This window comes from Pecten maximus, chromosome 12 (assembly GCF_902652985.1).
Source record: "Pecten maximus chromosome 12, xPecMax1.1, whole genome shotgun sequence".
Lineage (NCBI taxonomy): Eukaryota > Metazoa > Mollusca > Bivalvia > Pectinida > Pectinidae > Pecten > Pecten maximus.
In genome coordinates this window covers 36,477,385-36,502,737 of record NC_047026.1, presented here as the reverse complement: position 1 = coordinate 36,502,737, position 25,353 = coordinate 36,477,385, and the positions used below count along the sequence as shown (strand labels likewise).

Genomic DNA, 25,353 nt, shown 5'->3' with positions numbered 1-25,353 from the left:
TCCACCACACGCATACATGTCGCACCCACGGGACGCCGTCCTTAAATGACCTTAGCTGTTAATAGGACGTTAAACAAATAAAACCAAACCAAACCCCTGACGTGGTTGTGAGATTTGTTGTGGTATATTGTATGTAAGGGAATATTTATGCCCCCTCCCCTACGTAACTGTGAGAACGTTGGTGGTATATTGTATATAAGGTGTGATGTATGCCCCTTCTACGTGGTTGTGAGGTTGTTGGTGGTATATTGTATAAGGTGATATTTATGTCCTAATTCCACGTGACTGTGAGATGTACACACACAATGTGATGATATTCTCCAGTCTAGTTCGTTTGAGAATGGAAAAAAAAAAAACAAGCAGTACTTCATCATTAGATGTAGGATCAAAGGGTGTTGTCCACTGCACGGTATTTGAAAAGAACACGCTTCCTCCTTAGTTTGACAAGAGAATTGGCGGGAAATCATTTGAGCAACTGACGCTGACTTTCGCCTGCAGGGCGTGTAGTAGGAAAATTTATTTCGGTGTTGCGAAACAACGACGGACACAAATACCTGAGATGCATCGTAAACGTTCCATTTTTCTCAATGACGACAATAGTCACGTGATGATCATATCGTAATGCGATTTCCTGTACTGGAGTTTTCACAGTTCAATCTATAAATAGCCGTTCTGGTGGAAACTCTACTTACTGAACAACCCGATGGCTGTGATACATTATCAAAATATAATGGTGGGGTTGGGAGGGGAGCAGACACAATATTGACGTAGGAAGCGCCAGTATAAATATAGCATACACATGACGTCACAATGCGATCACTCAACGTAATCATTGAATACTAGAAATAAGTATTCAACTATATTACCTTCTTTGTAACGATTATCCTTATTGGTCAATCACCGTATACCTGGCCCCAACGTACGCATGCATAAATGCACATTGTTACAATTAACCCCGAGTTGATGGTTTAGAAGATGCATTAGAGTCATTGTAAATGTACATGCATCGGAAATATTTTGAAACTAAATAGAAACACATTGTGAATTTATCTCTCTTAGGTATATTAAAATGCGTCGCTATCATAACTTAAATGTAGGCACATTGCGTATATGATCTTTCCAGATAAGATATCAATTTATCAATATAGAATATTTGAAAGTATTGGAGTTTATGAGCAGTTTTGGGATCCTGCGACGTCACACGATGTCTGATATCTTGGTGACTACAGTGTCATGTGATTGGTCAGATTGATGGTCCATACGTTCGGCTTTGGTAGTTCCCTTCGTTTGACCACCTCTTTCCTGCTTTACACCTTACGTCGTGTGCGATCTGTATGAACCAGCTCTAGTTTCATGTTTATCGTTGAACATGGCACAATGTCGTCAATCAGATGAAGTGCTTCCCATTCCCATTGATAACACCTTCCTTACATCTTGGCAAACTTACCTGTACCTGCCATTTTTGTGCACTATTCTGCGCCAAGCTTACCGACTTTAATTTCATATTTATCAAAGACGAAATGGCTTATGATAGGCTTCGACACAGCACTACAACACTACAGAATAGTATATCTAATTACAGATAAGTGTTTGGAGTGTTGGAAGAATATTGGAGTCAATCCACTCATTCTATCAACGAAACCCTTTCTCAACTACGAGGTTTTCGAAGTCATAGTATTCAAATTTTGTGAATTTTGTTGTTGTTTACACATGCATGAAACTGTGTTAGCGTCAGATGAGTAAGGAATTGTAGATTTAAGCTGCATTCCTCTGTTTTAAGGTTCTGGCCCATGTTTTCGGTGGTTCCACAGACGAAGCAGTTACGATAAATCGTCCATTGCGGTTAAAGTGTAACAAATGCTCTCACCACTTTTTATGTACACTGTACGCGACATTCACGGCCTGACTAATGCGTATAGTGACAATCTTGTTGTACGTTGGTGATAATAACAATATATTGGAAAGGAAAGACATTCACAACCCAGCTAGGCTGTGCATTCCAATTACAAGTGTTTGTTAATATGAAAGTTAAGGGTAAAATTCGAGCATTAGCCTTAATACACAACTTAAAATACATTCAGTTAAACACATATTCTATATTATATTCTATGCATAATCACGGGACCTAGTTGTTCAAAAGGTGATTAGGCTAATCCGTTTAACACCAATTATATATTCAAGAATCATTTTTGGTAAAACTAACTTCAATAATGAATAATAAATTTTTCTTTGTTTTCATGGTAAATACTTAAATGTGATTAGTCGAAAAATTCTTTTCATTCTTCTATGAAAGAAATTCCGAGAATGTCGCGACAAATGTGACGTCGCAATACGACAATTGACGTTGCGTATTGATTTGAGAAAAAGAATTCCCATTTAAAACCAGTAAAATTGTACATAAAACATGTTTTAAATTAAAAAAACCATTGTTAAAAAATAATTATAAGCGTTGATGTCAATTATTTTTTAGTTTCATCGGGGTATGAAACTAATTTTGTTTGCAAACTTCTGTAAGAATCCGCTACGCGGATTCATACAGTTTGCAAACAAAATTTGTTTCATACCCCGATGAAACTAAAAAAAAAAATGACATCAATGCTTAATAATAAAAAAAAAACATCAGAGCACTCTTAATTCTTTTCCAATCTGCTATTTTTAGGAATACACACACAGATATTTTGACGTGAAGAGAAATTTTATTTTCACTAACTACGTAATTACGCTAACCACCATTTGAACAACTGGGCCCTTGTTAAAGGTGCATTCCCGAACCCATTTTTTCCGAACCCATTTTCCCTTGCGTTGTTGTAAGATGTGTGTCCACATACTTGTTTGATAAATGGCTTGTGCTCAGCAAACCACTATCTCGGACATGCTCCCCAAACTTCTTCTTTGGAACTGTTCATGAGGTGTTTTATTCTGACTAGGAGGCTTAAACTGTTTTTCTTAGACGTGCTTCCCAGACTGTGTCGTTGACCTTTTTTATTTAAAACTTTAATCTGTTCGCGGTGCTATCATGTAGGATAAATTTAGGCTGTCGAATAATATGTTCCGTATTTTTTCCAACGAAAAGAACAAAATATGTCTGCAACATTTTCTTGTACATGTAGTCGCGTTAAAAGACATGGTGACTGAATGAAGGCTATCTCTTACTGAGACAAATGATTCTGACAACGGATTTATCTTGATACGATCATGAGCCCTGCTATCTTGGGATAGTGATTGACGACGGGTTTCCTACTTTGAGATGGACCGTATGTGGCATGAGAATGGTCCAAACAATGGTTTTCTGCTATACAGACGTTGTTGTGAGTACGGTCCGACATTTTGTGTGAGTTCGGGCTGTATACGAGGGATCGAATGCCGGGTTTCAGCGTTAAGGACTGTGTTGTATATTTTGCTTGAATGTATGCATTTCCGGTGCGACCTCAGCGTTACGGGCGGTGTTGTTTGAAGGATTGAATGTCACGAAGTCAGTGTTATTGACGGTATGCTATGAAGAATTAAATGTCCAGACTTGAGTTCTACGGATAGTATGTTATGACGAATTGAATGTCTAGACTTCGGTTTTACGGAGAGTGTGTTAGGACGAATTGAATGCCCAGACTTCAGTTTTACGGACAGTATGTTAGGACGAATTGAATGTCCAGACTTCTAATTAAGCGTTATAGAATATGTTTCGAAAGATGGCAATGACAATTCTTCATGATACCGATATTGTGGAGGTTTAATTTCTTTACTTTCACCGATCTTCAAACTGCCATGTTTCTTTTCTATAATTTGAGATAACGTATGTCGATGGTTATGTGTAAATATCGTCAAAGCTTGCTGCAAGTTTATTTTGTGAAATTTGTCGCCAGTCACGTGACATGCGACAAGATGAATTCTTTGGGATCATGGTCAAAATTCAAAGTAGATAGCACAAAACTCGCTTATAACCTGTTTACACTAATTCGTTAGGTGTCATCGATGAAGCAAAAGACGCTGACCCTTTCGCAATGCCTTGTGTTGATATAATTACACTGTTATAAAGGTCTCCATGAAAGGCTTTATTTTGATTTTGTCCCCATTAACTTCGATTTTGAGGTAAAATTACGGGTTTCCGAACAGTCGTTATGGACCAATGTATTGTAAGACTGCAGTTGCAAAAGAACCCAGATTGTCTCCCGTATAGCTTAAAATAAAGATGCTGTAAAATCTAAACTCATAAAAATTGTTGTATATTTTGTTTTTATTTCAGTACATGGACGATCCTTGAGATCTGTCATTGTTTACTTTCTATATGAAATGATCGCATTATGTGCTATCATTTTGCTGTTTTCAATTTCCAGAAAGCTGTATAAAAGAAAACTTTCATAAAAAGCAAAGTTGTATTACTGGGTATAGGGACCGTATAAAACACCCACCTCGCACACAAATCATATATGTTATTCAGCCTGTGTTCAATTGGCATTTTTCCCGCGCTTGGATTTGATCCAAACTTGTAATGTTGGATTTTTGTATGATAGCACTCGGCGGGAAGGATAGCGTAGCAGATACAGTTAGTTGCAGATGGTCGTTTTAACCGCAAACATTTCTGTTTTTAAGTATTATTTGTCAAAAGAAATGGAAATATTTAACATATCTTCTCTTCTAGTTGAAATGTATCAGCCGTACAGTAAACAAAAATATGTTTGTGTGTGATACTTTCGAAACATACTAGTAAAAGTCTGTGTCTCTGCACGATACATTGCTGAACTTAATGTAACTCTTATGTGCGTATGATACATCGCGAAACTTTCGAGTAAAGCCCGTCGTATCTTTCTATGATAAACTGACGAATTTACTGACTATGTTCTCTGGCGATGTTTAACTGCGTACTGCATGATAATCGCGTATGACGCTTTGACCATCCTATTATATGCTGAACTTATTTTCTGATATTGACACTGGTCAAACTTCCTTTAGTGTCTAATTTTACCTCCGGTACCTGACCAACACAATGACAGACTAGCCTGTTACTATGCCTCTTTCTCATTATGTCGAGAATGAATTCCATTTATCGTTATAGAAGCTATCAATGAGGTATAATCTGTAGAAGCGTGGTTTTCTATTTTAGGGAAATTACGATCATTTGCTTGTTACTATTTAAAGCACTTTTGATGTCTATATAACAACGTCTATGTAGTCCTAAATTATTATTTTATTGTAATTATCACAACGTTGTCCCCGACCCCCAGATGACGAAGGCAACTCGCCTTTTCTGTGTTATCGCACTAGAAAATATTATATCTGGTTAGTGCGTCTTGCCACCATACTAGGTCATATTGATAATGGGATAATTTATATCATAATTGCATACTAAACAGTCAGTAGTAGTTTAATTGGCATGGTATTGTCTCGGTCAAGGAATAGACCCCAGCCTTGTGCTTCCTCGCCTAAAACTGAACACTAAACCTAAGGTTTTGCCTAATAAGGCATGATGAAAGAAACCAAAACAGGAATATGAGAGAAATTATAGGTCACGGAAATTGAGTATAAAATGCTTTCCTGTTTCAAAGTAGTGTACAAGAAAGGAAATATCCAAAGCTGTTGGGGGTTTCTTCTGACCAATATTGCATATGATGTCCTCATTCATCGACCTGTAGATAACACTCGGCTGACACTTCACACGCTCTTCAGGAATTATGTCAATACGGAGTAATTTACGCTACAATGCAAAAACGTTAATGGAATCATTGATCATGACAGATGAAAATGTTTGTGGTTTATCAGACGTGTTGTTTTGAATTACCCCCTCATTTACTGATAGCTATGAGGCCGTTTATCAAATTATCTTACGTGTAATTTCTATTTTTACCTTATGACACAAAACTATGCCTCTACGTCACTCTAATCTTTCATAAATAAAACTCATTATGTGATTCCAATCAACAACATTAACAACCATGATGTCATTTTAGAATTACAAAACATACATGGATTACCAGTTTAATAAGTCTAGTATCACACAACATAGATAATCATCAGTCTTACCAGTGTTGTTGAGAAATGCACTGTAACTCTCTATATCACGACTACGGAAATCGCTATAGTTACGACAGCAGTAAGCCATTCAGTGATCAGGGCCAGATTTATCCATGACACTAGGCACATATTGCATGCTTTCCGTTTGTTTTGACTTGTGAAAAAATGCTCTAACTTGTTATTTATTCTACAGAACAAAAAGCATTAGCGTGTTGTTTGTGACTAAGTATTTACGAATTTTCTCGCTAGACATCTTAGCTAGGAAAAAAGATCATGTCACTGCGTTCGCCTGATCACATTCCTCGGAATGTGCAAGCTGCATTACACACTTGTATTTACCAATACACAGCCCTTATACTCTGTCCGCTGTTTGACACATCTTCCTTCTGTTTGCAGATCCCCTTCACAGTACTGGGTTCTTCTTCGGACACAAGTACAGGTAAGTCATTTCCCGGATAACTAAGGTTTGTTCTCCTCTACTAAAATCAATAGTATTTGGTCTGATTGGTCTGTTTCTCTAGTTGAGTGTTAAACGTCACGGCTTATTTGATTATCACTGAAGTCAGGTGTGTCCTACCTGTTGGAATTGAAAGCATCCTCCGATATTACTGTCAATTCAGAAAGACGACCAACACTGACAATGGTAAAGTGATACACTTGAGACAGTTACTGTGTCGATTACACTGTTTCCCCACTACAGAATATACGAGTCTAGAAAAAATAAACACTTTTCATATACTCTCAAATTAGCCTGACAATGCGGTAGAGCGGTGTCAGAGATTACAGAGCTATATTTTATAAATCAGACAACATTTTACCGCTTATAAATAAAACGAACACTGAGATCGATCAATGGCCATTAAATCCTACTACTTATAAATAAAACCGTTGATTAGAGAAAGAGAGACACGAACAGTGCGCAGTACTCGTTAGATCGACATAAGATAAAACATTGGAAGTGTATGTACCAATTATTGAAATTGAAAATGTGTGAAAACTTGTTTCTGGTGTGGTTTTATTTCCTTTAATTGTGATTCTTAATTTACATAAATAAAGATAATGTCCTATGTATAATTATAATGTCTAAAATGAATACAATTTACTACCTAGTAAACATCATCTAACAAGGGAACTAACTCTAACTAAATGCAAGCCTTTTATGTGACATGTGGACAAAAAGATGGGAGATTTATGGGAAGGCTTCAAGGGTCGGGTATATAGTGTCAGATAAATTATTGTCTTCTATATACCAAATAGTGTATTAATGCAGATGAAATGGCTATTTGTGGTTTAAGTATCATTAGAAAGCTCTGTAGACAGGGCTAGAATGTGTGTATAATATAGAAATAGTCTTATCTATCTGATACAAATGGTCTGAAAGAGAATCCAGCGTTTGGCTCTGGCGTGAAGTGTTTGGACACCTCGTAAAGAATTTTGATAATAATTTTATAGCATAATAATAGGCAGATGCCATTAGAATTGAGGTTTGTATATTGTAAAAGCGGTGATAATGAAATTGAATGAGGAGGTTTTATAGCACAAAGAGATGTGAACGGGAGATACAGACGCGACCATTACAGGCTTTGTATACGTCCTTATCTCTAGGCTGGTGGGATCCAGTAAAGACGTCCCGAGGTATAATGTATGGCCACATTGACCTACCACAGTGTCACGCGATTCTACCTGTACTGTCTATACCTGTGTCAATACGGTCACGGATCTTATGGTGACGCGGTCATCACCGATATATAGGTCAGCGTGACTTTCACAAGGACTCACGTAATTCTGTTATATATGTCTGCGACATATACAGCGGTGTAGGATTTACAGACGCGTAGAATCAACATACATCGACCTCGGTCATTGTAAACCGACACAATGTTGAAGAAAATTTGACGTGTTGAGCAATATTCTTTTGTCGAATCTGGGAAGTATCGTGCTCAAATCACGGTATGACCTTTTATTTATTTCTTCATGTTACGTGTAGGGTTAGGTTGCATAGTTAACTCTGTAGTTTACGCAAGACGCGCCTATTGCAGTTGTATTGTCTACTCCCTGACGGTTGTCGAAGGAGAAACGACGCTAACCCCTCTTGAACACCTGGTCTTCTGTTATTTGTAATTTTTTATCCGGGTGATTTATCTTTTGTTTTTATCTGCTCTCTTTTTATCTATGTTTAATCATAACTTCCGTTATTTCGCATATTACCTTTTTTAGAACAGTCTAACGACTAGTAAATCAACTCTTATATGCAACTTGATTAAAGTCATATTGCTCATAAGGTAAATATCTGTGTGAACTATTTTGAAAAATAAAATTTAAAAAAAACACAAAAAAGCAAAGAAAATATCTTGTAATATACGTGTTGTTGATGAAGTAGAAAACACTTGATTTTCCGGAACACTTGGTTGTATTCCCATTATGACTGTGTATTAAGGTGTGGGTAAATAATAAATGTATCTCAAACTATAGTATCCGAATATAACATCCTACAATGTAAAGTGTCGATATAATATCTTACCATGAAAATTGTCGGTATATAATATCTTACCATTAAAATTGTCGGTATATAATATCTTACAATGAAAAGTGTCGATATGATATCTTACCATGAAAACTGTCGGTATATAATATCTTACCATGAAAACTGTCGGTATATAATATCTTACCATTAAAATTGTCGGTATATAATATCTTACAATGAAAAGTGTCGATATGATATCTTACCATGAAAACTGTCGGTATATGATATCTTACCATGAAAACTGTCGGTATATAATATCTAACAATGTAAAGTGTCGGGATATGATATTTAACAATGTAAAGTGTTGGTATATAATACCTAACTAGACAACTTCCAACTAGACAACTTCCTTTTGTTCCGTCCTTTACATTCGACAATACCCCGATTAAAATAACAAACCACCATAAACACCTAGGAGTCATTCTTTCTGATGATTGTAAGTGGAACGTACATGTATAATCTATAGTCAATAAAGTAACTAAATATATAGCCACCCTCCGTAAATTAAAACTTATCTTAAACAGGAACACATTAGCAAAAATGTACCTTACCTATATACGACCATTACTTGAATATGCATGTGAAGTATGGGACAACTGCGGTTCAACAAACTCATTGTTATTAGAAAAGATAAATCTAGAGGCCGCAAGAATAGTCACAGGGCTGTCCATATTCACAAAAAAGAGTTCTTATATCTGGAAACCGGTTGGTTACCCCTTTCGAAGAGAAGAGATGCTCGGAAACTTTCCTTATTCTATTCTATAGTAAATAATCTGGCACCTACTTTTCTTATCGACCTACTACCAATGTATATTGGCAACATAGCTCCTTATAATTTACGAAATGCAGATTTATTTAGGGAACAACACTTTCGTCTACAACTATCAAATAACCCCTTCTTTCCTTCTACTTCAAAACTTTGGAATGACTTACATAACACTATCAGAAACTCGCCTACCTTAAGTTCCTTCAAATCTAATCTAAAAAAAATCTATGACAGTAAACAATATATATGACAAGCATTTTATCAGTTATGGTCCTCGAAAACTAAATATTCTACACAACAGAATAAGAAATCGAGCAAGTGCACTAAGCTATGATCTTTTTAGAGCCAATCTCGTTGATTCACCTGCTTGTCAATGTGGACATCCCTGTGAAGATTCCTATCATTTTTTCCTGAACTATCCCCTGTACAATAACTTAAGAGGAACTCTTATTGCTGATTTAACCTGGTACGGTCCTGTTAATGTAAATATACTCTGCAATGGTGACACGAATATCTCCTCAACTGACAATATAAAAATCGCCAAAGTTGTGTAAAACTTCTTGAGTAGGTCGGGAAGATTCGACTAATCATCACTTCCTACCCCCCCCCCCCCCCCCCCCCCCCCCACCCTTCTTTTCATACTATTTTCCTATAATAAAAAAACTTAATCCAAAATGCTCCATTTAACCATATAATATAAAAATGTTTTTTCTTCTAATCGATTAAGTATATTTGAATTCATTCCAAACATTTATATGTCGTGATCTTTCCCGATGCAGTCATTTAACTTTATATGTACCTATCTCCTCCTCCTTCCCGCCCCCCCCCCTCTCTCTCTCTCTCTCTCTCTCTTTCTCTCTCTCTCTCTCTCTCTCTCTCTCATTATATTTTCGTTTCTTTATCGAATTTCTGAATATTTGTATATGCCATCATGTGACTATGTTATTGTTAATTATTTTGTTATTATTATGGGAGAAGTCGTCTTTAAGTTGGAAAAACTTACTGACTAATCCCTTTGTCATTATTATATGTCAATAAAATATGTTTAAACTAAACTAAACTAAACTAAACTAACAATGTAAAGTGTTGGTATATAAAATCTAACAATGTAAAGTGTTTGCATATAATATCTAACAATGTAAAGTGTTTGTATATAATATCTAACAATGTAAAGTGTTTGTATATAATATCTAACAATGTAAAGTGTTTGTATATAATATCTAACAATGTAAAGTGTTTGTATATAATATCTAACAATATAAAGTTTCGGTATATAATGTCTTACAATGTAAAGTGTCGGTATATGATATATTAAATATGTAAATATATCTTAATATGAAATACATGTAACTCAACGCAATATATTTTCAATTAAAAGTTTATGAACAAAAATAATGGATTTATTATTTTACTCAAAGCTCTTTTACCTGCTTACCGAGAACCACGCTAAGTAAGCAAAGGTATTACATATGAGGTGATGATGATCCTAGGGCAAATATTTTGACGCGTTATGCCCCCAAAAGGTATTTACAGGTGTGTTTGCCTTTTCCTGTTACTGAAATAATACAGCATACTGGATTTTACCTTACTCCAAAATCCGAAACCGAGCCCCTGTGAAGGTGAAAAAACCAAGTTTATCCGGTGCAATACCCGTTTTCTTAATGATAACGGTATATTATTGCGCAGAAAAAATGGTTTTAATTTTAAACAATAAAAAAAACTGCAATTGTAAATAAACAATTTATCGATATGTACACATATATATGAAATATATAATGAAGCCAAATTAGTATATTTATGTATTTGTTATAGATAACGACATTTGGGACATTATTATTCCTCCTGGAAATTCCGGCTATTCGGTATTTGAACATGATGAAGTCAGTGATATGGTAAGCGGCACATTGAAATGCCCAATAAGCTGCGGTAAAAAATGAATGTCTATATTAGCATTGAACTGTTACCAAATGGTAGTATACAGTCGATATGAATACAATTTGGGTGACAGATACATACTGCATGTCGCACTAGCTATCTGTCACAAACATGTTATTCATATCGGCTGTATACTTCGATTTCGTAACAGTTCCATGCTTAAATATGTTATCATATTATGATTACACGTATAGTATTCCGCTGATGCAATGTGCAGTATGATGATTCACTTTTGTTTTATATATGTAACAAATCATAGGGGGGTATCTTTGTTAGGCAGTTAAATATAGATTTTTTCTGGATAGAATGGTGTATCTACATGTAAATCTAATACAGCATAGAGGATTAGTTTCCGTACTACCATTTAGTGCTAAAGGGATATTTTCCGTTTTAGTACATGCATGTACACTTTTGTTTGATATGCTATGTATTGTGTTAAATGTGCCTGTAAAATGTGTTAACGTATTCTCGCTGTGTGTCCTAAATAGGTTCCGTACTTTATCTAATTAACTACAGGTTTTTTTTTGTTATAATTTACATACATTGCACGATATTTTTTATTCATTTTGATGCAGTGTGTTCTTGAGAAGTTTTCTTCCCCTAAACATGTCCGATTGTGTTCATGTCGGCGTATTACCATAACACAACTATACAGTGCGGATTTTAAGTGCTGATATATAATAACCAATTTTAAATAACATGTCTCTTGCATTTAAACCATACACTATCAGACGAGTTTTTTTGTAGAATTTTGTATCGTGTTCCAGATCATATGATTTTCGATTACATCGATTGGACGTGACATGTTGTCATCTACCACACGTGGGTTTTCCCTGGCTTCTCCGGTTTTCTCCAACAGTAAGACCCTAGCTCGCTATCTAAAGTCTGGTCTAACAAGTGTGATTGATATAAGCTGATATAACTTTCTTCGCAATTGTTTTAAAATAAATAAAGTTTACATTTTACATTTTCGTTTACACAATAAAATATCACGTTTACTTTCCGTTTGTTTATGTATGACGAGGCATTATATAATTGAGTTTACTTTCTGTTTGTTTATGTATGACGAGGCATTGTATAATTGAGTTTACTTTCCATGTGTTTATTTATGAAGAGGTATTGTATAAAATCGAGTTTACCTTCTATTCGTGTATGTATGACGAGGCATTGTATAATTGAGTTTACCTTCTATTCGTGTATGTATGACGAGGGGCAAGGGGCCGCGGTGACCGAGTGGTTAAGGTGTCCCGACACTTTAACACTAGCCCTCCACCACTGGCTTGCGAGTTCGAAACCTACGTGGGGCAGTTGCCAGGTACTTACCGTAGGCCGGTGGTTTTTCTCCGGGTACTCCGGCTTTCCTCCACCTCCAAAACCTGGCACGTCCTTAAATTACCCTGGCTGTTAATAGGACGTTAAACAAAAACAAACAAATGTATGACGAGTTGTTGTATAATTGAGTTTACTTTCCATGTGTTTATTTATGACGAGGTATTGTATAATTGAGTTTATTTTCCGTTTGTTTATGTGTGACGAAGCATTGTATAATTGAGTTTACTTTCCGTTTGTTTATGAATGACGAGGTATTGTATAATTGAGTTTATTTTCCGATTGTTTATGTGTGACGAGGCATTGTATAATTGAGTATACTTTCCATGTGTTTATGTATGACGAGGTATTGTTTAATTGAGTTTACTTTCCATGTGTTTATTTATGACGAGTTGTTGTATAATTGAGTTTATTTTCAATGCGTTTATTTATGACGAGTTGTTGTATAATTGAGTTTATTTTCCATGCGTTTATTTATGACGAGTTGTTGTATAATTGAGTTTATTTTCCATGCGTTTATTTATGACGAGTTGTTGTATAATTGAGTTTATTTTCTATTTGTTTATGAATGACGAGGCATTGTATAATTGAGTTTATTTTCCATGCGTTTATTTATGACGAGTTGTTGTATAATTGAGTTTATTTTCCATGCGTTTATTTATGACGAGTTGTTGTATAATTGAGTTTATTTTCTATTTGTTTATGAATGACGAGGCATTGTATAATTGAGTTTATTTTCTGTTTGTTTATGTGTGACGAGGCATTGTATAATTGAGTTTATTTTCTATTTGTTTATGTGTGACGAGGCATTGTATAATTGAGTTTACTTTCCGTTTGTTTATTCATGGCGAGGTATTGTGTAACGGAGTAATTTTGTGGTGAGCTTTTGAAAATACCTTTCCTTGTACAGTAAAGTGTGCATATGCGTATACTTTTCTGTAGAACTAATCTATATATCGAAATTCAACGGATACGAATCAAACCTCTAGTGTCTACGATGAAAGATGATCCTTTATATTCCCATTATTATTAATTTCATATAACTACGCTGATGAATTTTTTTTTTTATATTGATAAAATTATTGATGATAAAGTATAGTTTTCCGGGTTTATTTAACGATATTTTCAGTGACTTGTCTATATATAAATTGTATCTTGATAACAAAACATTTGAAAGACTATTTATTTTGTTGTTTATATACATATTTGTATATACTTATATAAACATATAAATTACCCAGTATACATCGACAGCTTATTTCTATCTTTTAGTTAGATGTCAAATTAATAAGTGATATGTGCAATGAAATATCGATTGTTGTTTATATAGATTTATTAAAATACATGTATAAGATATAGTCCGATTGTTCCCAATACTCATTGGCTAAAACATGGTCACGTGGAGGTTAACATTTCGATATATTAACCGGATGTTTCTAATTTTAGAAACACCGAGTCATTATTGCGTTTTTAACGGCGTAATCATTGTGACACCACAATGGCTTGATGCAAACATTTTATCAGCATACTTGTTACTCTAATGTAATTCCACAATTTTTGCAAACAATATACCCATATAGGACCTTTGATTCGGTTAACATGGTGTTGTTACAACCTGGTAGAATCGAAAATACTGACATCTGGCTTCGACCTTGGTAAAAATTTGATAATGCCAGGTTGATACATGTATTACATCATACTGGCCTCACCAAAAGCCATAATTGATAAATATATTGGTTGCAACTTATCTGGTATTAAAATCGAGACTTGTAGAAATCCATTTAATTAATTTATGAAGCATTATATCGATTTGATTTTCGATTTGGCACCTATAAGGCGTGTTTACTTGACGTCCCTTCCGGATTTACACACATTTGTTCCGTAGCATCACTGATGAGTGATGGAGAGATGAAACACTAGTACATGTACTTGTACGATGTAGTTTTACATATATATTTTACTATGAAGGTGTTATCCACTTTTGTCGTTTAACGCGGCAAATCGTCTCTGTTACTCATATAATGAGCCAACGAGTTTGCATGGCCTTGCGTTTTATAATGAAATGTTGCAAATACATTTTTAAATACACATGTCTAGTGGATTCATGTGTACTGTAAACCATTGTGTGAATGGTCGGTGTATTTACAGATTTTACTACGAGTTAAACGTTAAAGCAAAGATGATAGCTTTGTACTTAACTTAAATGGTTTGTGGTTTGTATAATTTAAATAATATTTCTTCAGAAATAAATGAATCAGTTGATAATATTTAATTCCATTTGACATGTTGATACCGTAAAGTAGGTGGTGTTGGCAGGTCAACGGTCAACATAAATCATGGTAGTAATGTTTTGGAAGTACTTATGCAACACCCGTCTCTTTAAATCTTCATACGGTGATTGGTTATAGTTGAGATATAGCGGAGAAGGATCGGCAACACGTTTAAAGTTGAATAGGCAAGAGGATAGGTTATCTCTCCCACGATATCGAAGATTAAACGCGTGCCCCATTCTCGGATAAAACCCTTTCCTCAATGGAGCTTGTTTTCTTAGGGAAATTCGTATGGGAAAGGTGTCATTAATGTTTGATAACACTCCAGGTAGAGGTGACAGAAGGTCAAAGGTCATGCTGTCTAAACAGGATTTGTGAGGTCACACCTACGCGGTACGTCGGCGAGCGTCACCCTATACCCCAGTTATCAAATCTTCACTGAGGATGAGTAACACCTTACAATCACCGCCATTTGATGTCGCGCTTAACAAGTATCGTGACTTTGAAGGCATTGATACATAGGTATAACGTTCCGCGACGGATTGGGCACATATACACAACATACAAACTGGCTACATGCACCAAAGCTAACAATAATTACAGTTTACTACCCAATTAAAGCTGCCAACATCAACAAGGGATTTTGTGTTGTCAACTACAATGCCAAATGAGGTATATTTGCTTTCTAGAATAAATTAGATCTATATTCATGAAGATATACGCCGATTTAATAAAAATCATATGGACTAGGGGAACGATTTTATAAATTTTACCGTGAGAATGTCTACAACATGTGTGAATCATACCCTACACATTGTAAATTTATTGTAAATCTTGTATCCTCAACTGGTTACCGTAAACGTGCGATCCGCCTGGTCCCACTACACTCACTATGTACATGTAAGATATGGGGTTTTCACTGGATACAGGGCTATTCTATTTGCGCGGATAAACTGTCATATGTGAAATTTGATTACCTGAAAAAAACTGTTCTGTGAATATAAGTAGCTATATATTTAGGAGTTTATCCATCAGATAACTAACTATATAGGGGCCTGTCTACACAATGTGATCTATGATTATACAATACACAATAGTTTCATGTTTCCCAAGGAATATAAGAATATAGGTAATTACTTATAAGACATAAATACGTAGAAGTTTACCTGTGGTATTACTGTCACTTACTTTGGAGTTTACCATTGGATTGAATACGCAGGTGAGTTACGTTACCTGTGATAGATGGCGATTTACCTGTGGCGTGAGGATTTTATGAATAGAGTGACGAACTTATATCGCCATATACATATGAAAAAGATGAGTGACCTCTGCACATTTAACCAATGAAGTGCTGTTTTTGTAAAGCATAACCGCTTCTTCATTGTTGGAGAGCACTTCAAAGATTATAACGATAATTATTGATATGTTACACGGATTATAACTTCAGCTCTGACAAGAACTACACCGATTACATTTTTTTCTTATTTATAATATAACGATGACCTGCGGAGTGATACAACAGTTATGGTCATCGCTACAGAACGTATGATTGGAGCGTTGATCCTTTAGGCGACGTGCAGCGGAGCAGACTTTTAGGTATGGGTACTTTAATAGCTGAGTAAGCCTTATAAATGTGGGCGGTCATTACCTGTATCATCATTATGATAACAGGCAGGGACGATTTAAGCAGTCTAGTGAGCATGATGACCACAGTATGTATTGTTTGACTACCAGGTAGAAGACATTATTTCTGCATTTTTAACCTGTAATGTAATCACAGACTATTATTCTACTATGTGTATCCAGATGTCTTCGTGGATTATCGGATTTACAGCAAGAACGTATGACGGACGATTATCGTAAAGCTGGTGTACACATACTGTAAGTGGTTTTTTTCTGATTTAATTGTGAAATAAGTGAAAAGTTTTATTGTCAGAAATTAAGAGTGATTTCAGCAAATGAGTCATACAGAGGGTTGAAGTAGGGTTTCAGTACACTGTCTTTAAAAGAGTGGTTTATATGTTCACGTGGGTGCCCCAGGATTCAGTTAACGGCGTCATAATTGATATTTTATATTTATTCACTAACGGTGTTTTGTTACACATACTTTCTCAAGTAGGATGTTAGTGCTATTACTCTAAACATTTATTTTAATTGACTTTGAAGATCAATTAAGAAAGTCTAATCATTGTGTATTCATACTGTATCAATCTTGTTTGACCCAATGAACAAATATCTGAGCTGTTGCTAATTTGCCAAAACTCATTGTTCAACAGACTATATATATATATGGTTTGATATCTTTCCGTTGTGACATTTATTGTACTAGGCGTGAAAGGTACGCCGCGGTCAAATGCATTAGTCCGTCTGTGTATGTATGATTTAATGACCTGTTAATCACCTCTACGGCAAATTTGATTATAAAATAAGACATGGGCGTTCACAAGGCCTGCCCTGTTAACGGGGGGCTCATAAAATCGGTTAGTGACCCATTATATTTTTAACTAATAACCAGTTGGCTCATGTAGCAAGCGTGGTGCATGTTGATGCTACTGGATATAAACTGTAGTTTTTTCTTGCAACATCATGACAGATGACATACGTGTGCCAAAACCTCCCTCGCCCCCGAATTCTCTTCTGCCATCTCATACTTCGGTAATACCCACGATAAATACAAGCGCTTACTTCGCTTGTTGGTGTATTCTATTGTATTGAAAGCAAGGCCGTCGGTCGTTTATCCGACCTAGATATGGCTGACATCCGACTTGTAATAATGAAATATCTAATCTGACGAATTAGCAGTACCAATGTATATGATATTGGTGTTTTTTCATGCTCATATATCAATGTAGTATGTGTAAATGCTGCAGAATAGTATTGACTGATACTGTTCAATCGTTCAATTATGAAATACAATTTATAAAGATTTAAGTATGAACATAGCTACTTTGTGCTTCTGCTATCAGCTAACTTAAAGGTTTGCTCAAATCAATGATGCCTTCTAGTTAACGTTTGTTTGATGTCGAAGGTATATGTTTTGTTACTTTTATTATCCGTGCGCGTGCTTTGTAATTTCCCTGATACTGACACTTCTCTCACTTTGAGTACGTTACAAAATATGACGTTACAATAAGGTTTTCATAATGATGCCATTATAAATCGCATAATCTTGCTTCGAATATTGTCAAAGGGACTATCTAAATAACATCCACTTTCTTTATTTTGTGTAGCTCATTATTTGTTTTTATTTTCTTGTCCAATTATAATTTCTTCTGCGTCATCTCGTGTTTTCTTTGCGCACAGCAGGTAGAACGTCATAGGAATGGTATCTGAATTCAGGCGTTCTATTGGAATGATTTCGGAAAGAAATATAACTGATGTAATATCTAAGTCTAAGCTCAAAACCAATACAAATCGAAAGAAAGCACAATGAATCGATGAGGAACCAAGATCGAAGTTTAAATTCTTTATTACTTTGAGCTTGAGCAGAAACGATAGAAAAAAGCATGGACCGCAATATTGGGTTGTTAAACTACGGTACTGTTTCTCAAGACATCATACAACATCGCTCGCTAATCATGTCTTAAAGGATCGTATACAGAGATGGCGCCGTCTGTGGTCGCAAGGACAGCAGGCATCGCTGGTCGTTTGTGTTCTCTTTTCAAGAGCAGCACATCGCCCGCCGCTTGTATTTTTAAGAACAAAAAAAAAACATCCCTCGTCGTCGTATTCCCAAGGACAAAAGACATCGTTCGTTGATTGTTTCGGGGACAACATACATTGTTCGTTGTTTGTTTCTGGGAAAACATACATCATTCGTTGTTCGTGCCCCAAGGACAACATACATCATTCGTTGTTTGTGTTCTCAGGACAACATACATCATTCGTTGTTTGTGTTCCAAGGACAACATACATCATTCGTTGTTTGTGTTCCAAGGACAACATACATCATTCGTTGTTTGTGTTCCAAGGACAACATACATCATTCGTTGTTTGTGTTCCCGGAACAACATACATCATTCGTTGTTTGTGTTCCCAGGACAACATACATCATTCGTTGTTTGTGTTCCAAGGACAACATACATCATTCGTTGTTTGTGTTCCAAGGACAACATACATCATTCGTTGTTTGTGTTCCAAGGACAACATACATCATTTGTTTTGTGTGGTCCCGGGACAACATAAATCGTTCCTTGATTGTTTTCCGAGGACAACATTCATCGTTCGTTGTTTGTGTTCCCACGACAACATAAATCGTTCCTTGATTGTTTTCCGAGGACAACATACATCGTTCGTTGTTTGTGTTCCCACGACAACATATATTGCCCCTCGTTTGTTTGCTTACAATTAGTTTATACTGTTCATCGTCGTTCGTGTCCTCAGTGACAGCAGACATCGCTCGCCGTCTGTGTCCTCAAGACTAATACCTGAATAAAATTTGGAGGTGTGAGCCAGGATATATGGCGTCACTTACGTAGATAAACCCCCCGCCTTAGGACATGTTAGATAACCTGTAATACATACTTCACATTGCAAAGTCAGCATAACTCATTATAATTGCCTGATATCACAGATACAATATTAAAAGTAAAGATAAATCAGACAGAACAGAATGTTATATTGTTTATTGGACGTGAAGAGTGTTTCTATCCGATGGTCGTTGTGTTTCTCTCTAATGTTTTGGTGTGCTGTTTCTTCCTTGTGTTCATGATCAGTAGGTTGTTGTCCTCACAATTCATGCTGTTGTTTTGTTTTACTGCGGTATCGCTAAAATTCCCTTTCTTCTGTTAAAGTCATGTCTCCTAACGTTCTGTCGTTGCCTTTTCATCTGCTATGGTATCTCCTCATTTCTGTTGTGTTTTTGTCTGATTTAATATCTTTTATACAGGTTTTGAACTTTATCAATACAATGAAATGTTCCTTCCATTTTATTTCTTGATAGTATTAACATTAGATGCGTCGTTAAGTGGATTTGCTGATTGCTTGTCTTGTATTATTGTTGTTGTGTTTGGAGCTCTGATATTTTACTGATAGTGTTTTCTTTATTACTTTATCGTTCTATGTATTACAAGGCGTTTCGTGTATTCATTTATATGTAATCAAAAAGATTGACTACTGCAGGCCGGTCCTGTGTGGTCCCTCTGGAGCGCAGCGACTGTCGTGGTAAATGATTTCCATTATACTCTCCTGTTTTCCTTCTGTATTTAGTGCCTGTTTATATATAATCCGATTCCATTTGACTGGTATCAGGTAGCCTGTGTGTAGTTTGAATACAGGGTCTGATATCCAGTGAGAGTTACTACTTTCACTACTTTGATGAATTAACATACAGACAACCTGCACAATGCATTTTCAAGTTCAAAGACATTATGCCTCGTGTGTTCCCATTAGGAGGTACACTACGCTAAAGAACCACCTGTTGAATACCCCAATAGCCCGCGCGTTGAAAACCACCAAATCGTATATCTTTGTCATAAGTTAGTGAAACGAAAACTCCCAGCTTGTGTATTAACTGGATTTTGATAAACTTCAAACACTGGTGTTCAGTTAGTAAGGTTTACCCTAGTCGCTCACAGATCTTATCAGCTGCATCTCTAGTTGTAGTGGTTGTGACATGTTTGTCAGTACATTAATTTAATATATTACCATCGATGACCAAATAGAACATTGTGTAGAATACCACTTCACTGTACATTACGGACAGTTTAATATTGGTTGTTGTGATGTTACTGAGGAATCACTTGTCATTATGTATTTAGTTGGAGGTACATCTGGTTGATGGAAGTGTGTTACCTGTAGTGCTAGTTTGGCTTTGTGTTAGGTTTGATTGTATATCAGTTTTAGTTGTACAGATATGTTAGTGTTATAAGGTATTGTTTGTATTGTTAACACTGGTAACCTGTATGAGTACATCGTTGATCTCCTATACGTTCAGCCTTCAGTGAATTATGTTAACTTGTCCCAGACCGATAACCCAGTTATATTCGTACTTGCGAAATGCGGTCATTTACTTTCCGTACAAAAACAACACTAGTTCACCACAAGGCCAGGGGGAGGAAGTTTATGTGTTATTGTGGCTAATGTTTAATGTAATGATTCTATATTTGCAATTGTAATAAGCCCATGCTTACCATGTCTCCACTATGAATACGTGTTCATGTAACCACTCAGAGTGTTTGTTGATTTGTTGCCTCTCCCCTACACGTGTATTATTATTCTGTAAAGCGGGCGATAGGGTCTGTTCATTAAACTTACGTAAGTCTATGGCGTCTAGAAAAAAGCAATACCGTAAATGATGTGATGTGTTTGTCGACGATTACTACCAAAATTTTGATTACCTAATTAAAATAAGTATTTTCACACTGCTGTGTAGGTAGGTTGTATTGCATTGCGTGCTCTACACCTATTTGTCCAGGAGTCAAAAGTTGTTTTTGTCTCTTCGAGTTTTGATAATAGAGTGTTGGTATGTGCTACCATGGTAAGAAATGGACATACCATTTCCGTGCAGGATATGAAGTGAGATGTTTTGATACACTATAATACATTCACAGTTTTCGTACACAAATTTCAGAATTGTCCGAATGACCGACAAGGTTCCCAGAGAGATTTAATGGTCGCCATCATGATCTCAAATAGAAGTATTCTATTTCCTTGTATGACATCAAGTAAGAACTGTTTCATGTTTGTTGATATACCTGGTGGTTCTGTTGTCACCACCCTAGTTCTGTGGTTGTTGATATACCTGGTGGCTCCGTTGTTACTACCCTAGTTCTGTGGTTGTTGTTATACCTGGTGGTTCCGTTGTCACCACACTAGTTCTGTGGTTGTTGATATACCTAGTGGTTCCGTTGTCACTACCCTAGTTCTGTGGTTGTTGATATACCTGGTGGTTCCGTTGTGACTACCCTAGTTCTGTGGTTGTTGATATACCTAGTAGTTCAGTTGTCACCACCCTAGTTCTGTGGTTGTTGATATACCTAGTGGTTCCGTTGTCACCACACTAGTTCTGTGGTTGTTGATATACCTGGTGGTTCCGTTGTCACCACACTAGTTCTGTGGTTGTTGATATACCTGGTGGTTCCGTTGTCACCACCCTAGTTCTGTGGTTGTTGATATACCTGGTGGTTCCGTTGTGACTACCCTAGTTCTGTGGTTGTTGATATACCTAGTAGTTCAGTTGTCACCACCCTAGTTCTGTGGTTGTTGATATACCTGGTGGTTCCGTTGTCACTACCCTAGTTCTGTGGTTGTTGATATACCTGGTGGTTCCGCTGTCACCACCCTAGTTCTGTGGTTGTTGATATACCTGGTGGTTCCGTTGTCACTACCCTAGTTCTGTAGTTGTTGATATACCTAGTAGTTCCGCTGTCACTACCCTAGTTCTGTGGTTGTTGATATACCTGGTGGTTCCGTTGTCACTACCCTAGTTCTGTGGTTGTTGATATACCTGGTGGTTCCGTTGTCACCACCCTAGTTCTGTGGTTGTTGATATACCTGGTGGTTCCGTTGTCACCACCCTAGTTCTGTGGTTGTTGATATACCTGGTGGTTCCGTTGTCACTACCCTAGTTCTGTGGTTGTTGATATACCTGGTGGTTCCGTTGTCACTACCCTAGTTCTGTGGTTGTTGATATACCTGGTGGTTCCGTTGTCACCACCCTAGTTCTGTGGTTGTTGATATACCTGGTGGTTCCGTTGTGACTACCCTAGTTCTGTGGTTATTGATATACCTAGTGGTTCCGTTATCACCACCCTAGTTCTGTGGTTGTTGATATACCTGGTGGTTCCGTTGTCACCACCCTAGTTCTGAGGTTATTGATATACCTAGTGGTTCCGTTATCACTACCCTAGTTCTGTGGTTGTTGATATAGCTGGTGGTTCCGTTGTCACCACCCTAGTTCTGAGGTTATTGATATACCTAGTGGTTCTGTTATCACCACCCTAGTTCTGTGGTTGTTGATATACCTGGTGGTTCCGTTGTCACTACCCTAGTTCTGTGGTTGTTGATATACCTAGTGGTTCCGTTGTCACTACCCTAGTTCTGTGGTTGTTGATATACCTGGTGGTTCCGTTGTCACTACCCTAGTTATGTGGTTGTAGATATACCTAGTAGTTCCGTTGTCACCACCCTAGTTCTGTGGTTGTTGATATACCTAGTGGTTCCGTTGTCACTACCCTAGTTCTGTGGTTGTTGATATACCTGGTGGTTCCGTTGTCACTACCCTAGTTCTGTGGTTGTTGATATACCTGGTGGTTCCGCTGTCACTACCCTAGTTCTGTGGTTGTTGATATACCTGGTGGTTCCGTTGTCACCACCCTAGTTCTGTGGTTGTTGATATACATGGTGGTTCCGTTGTCACCACCCTAGTTCTGTGGTTGTTGATATACATGGTGGTTCCGTTGTCACCACCCTAGTTCTGTGGTTGTTGATATACATGGTGGTTCCGTTGTCACTACCCTAGTTTTGTGGTTGTTGATATACATGGTGGTTCCGTTGTCACCACCCTAGTTATGTGGTTGTTGATATACCTGGTGGTTCCGTTGTCACTACCCTAGTTCTGTGGTTGTTGATATACCTGGTGGTTCCGTTGTCACTACCCTAGTTCTGTGGTTGTTGATATACATGGTGGTTCCGTTGTCACCACCCTAGTTCTGTGGTTGTTGATATACCTAGTAGTTACGTTGTCACCACCCTAGTTCTCACTTTGATACTTAACCATCGGTAGCGTCGATGAAGACGCTTAGTCTAGTCTGACATTCCTGGTATGTTTTCAATGATAGCCACATCAATCTTAATCTCTATTTTTAATTTTTTTCGTATTTGTCCTCGTTTTATTGGTTTTGAGTTTGGATTACGGTTACTTTTTCCGACCTAAATCACTCCAGAACAAGACAATAAGGACTCGTTATGTAAACAAGAGAATAAGGACTCGTTATGTAAACAAGAGAATAAGGGCTCGTTATGTAAACAAGAGAATAAGGACTCGTTATGTAAACAAGATAATAAGAACTCGTTAATAAAACAAGACAATAAGGACCCGTTCATCAAACAAGAGAATAAGGACTCGTTAATCAAACAAGACAATAAGGACTCGTTAATAAAACAAGACAATAATGACTCGTTAATCAAACAAGACAATAAGGACTCGTTAATCAAACAAGACAATAAGGACTCGTTAATCAAACAAAACAATAATGACTCGTTAATCAAACAAGACAATAAGGACTCGTTAATCAAACAAGATAATAATGACTCGTTAATCAAACAAAACAATAAGGACTCGTTAATCAAACAAGACAATAAGGACTCGTTAATCAAACAAAACAATAAGGACTCGTTAATCAAACAAAACAATAAGGACTCGTTAATTTAACAAAACAATAAGGACTCGTTAATCAAACAAGACAATAAGGACTCGTTAATCAAACAAAACAATAAGGACTCGTTAATCAAACAAAACAATAAGGACTCGTTAATCAAACAAAACAATAAGGACTCCTTAATCAAACAAGACAGTAATGATTCGTTAATCAAACAAGACAGTAATGACTCGTTAATCAAACAAAACAGTAATGACTCGTTAATCAAACAAGACAGTAATGACTTGTTAATCAAACAAGACAGTAATGACTCGTTAATCAAACAAACAGTAATGACTCGTTAATCAAACAAAACAGTAATGACTCGTTAATCAAACAAGAGAATAAGGACCCGTTCATCAAACAAGATAATAAGAACTCGATATGTAAACTGTTATTTTAATTTTAAATCGTTAAATTGACTGCGAGATCTAAACAAAATCAGATTAATTCAAACACTATCGAAGAAATTCAATGAGGTTCAGACCATGTGTTTTGGAAGGGTAAACGGCTTCTTCGTCTCCGGCGTAATTTAAATCTCTGTCAAATCTATGTATTATTAAGTTCTTCAAATATTATCACATTTAACATAATTGAATGAAATGTGTCTAGGGTTTTCATCAACAAAATATGAAGAAGTACAAGAATTACGGTGAAAGCAATTGTACATTTGAATCTTTGTTTTTCTTTAACGTCCTATTAACAGCCAGTGTCATTTAAGGACGTGTCAGGTTTTGGAGGTGGAGCAAAGCCGGAGTACCCGGAGAAAAACCACCGGCCTACGGTCAGTACCTGGCAACTGCCCCACGTAGGTTTCGAACTCGCAGCCCAGAGGTGAAGGGCTAGTGATAAAGTGTCGGGACACCTAAACCACTCGGCCATCGCGGCCCCTAACCCATAAATCTATTTATAATCCAATATTTTGATTCAATGGATACTGTAATATATAATCATGCTAAGCGTGTAAACTGATGAACTTCGACTGCACAGTAACGACCTGCTTCTTAAGCCATTTCAAAGGTGTTCGTCATATAGAAAGATGTAGTAGTGTTCTCTTTGTTTGACGTGTTGTTACAGATATAGGTCTGCTTTTCTCGAGTGATGGAATACGTACAATTTACAACCTAACATACTGTACCATCTCGTTCAATAAATCCAATATTA

At 36.6% G+C, this 25,353-nt stretch overlaps 1 protein-coding gene across 2 annotated transcripts in view; it reads left to right on the top strand.

Moving 5' to 3' along the window:
- LOC117339242 (matrix metallopeptidase-21-like) overlaps positions 1–25,353 on the top strand; it is a 169,902-nt gene that overhangs the window by 85,249 nt on the left and 59,300 nt on the right. Inside the window, exon 2 of one of the 2 annotated variants that reach the window (XM_033900719.1) lies at positions 6,403–6,445. The gene's annotated coding sequence lies outside the window, so the exon portion shown is untranslated. Of the gene's footprint in view, positions 1–6,402; positions 6,446–16,534; positions 16,712–25,353 lie in introns of those variants that run through there. The other variant, XM_033900722.1, reaches the window with a different exon arrangement.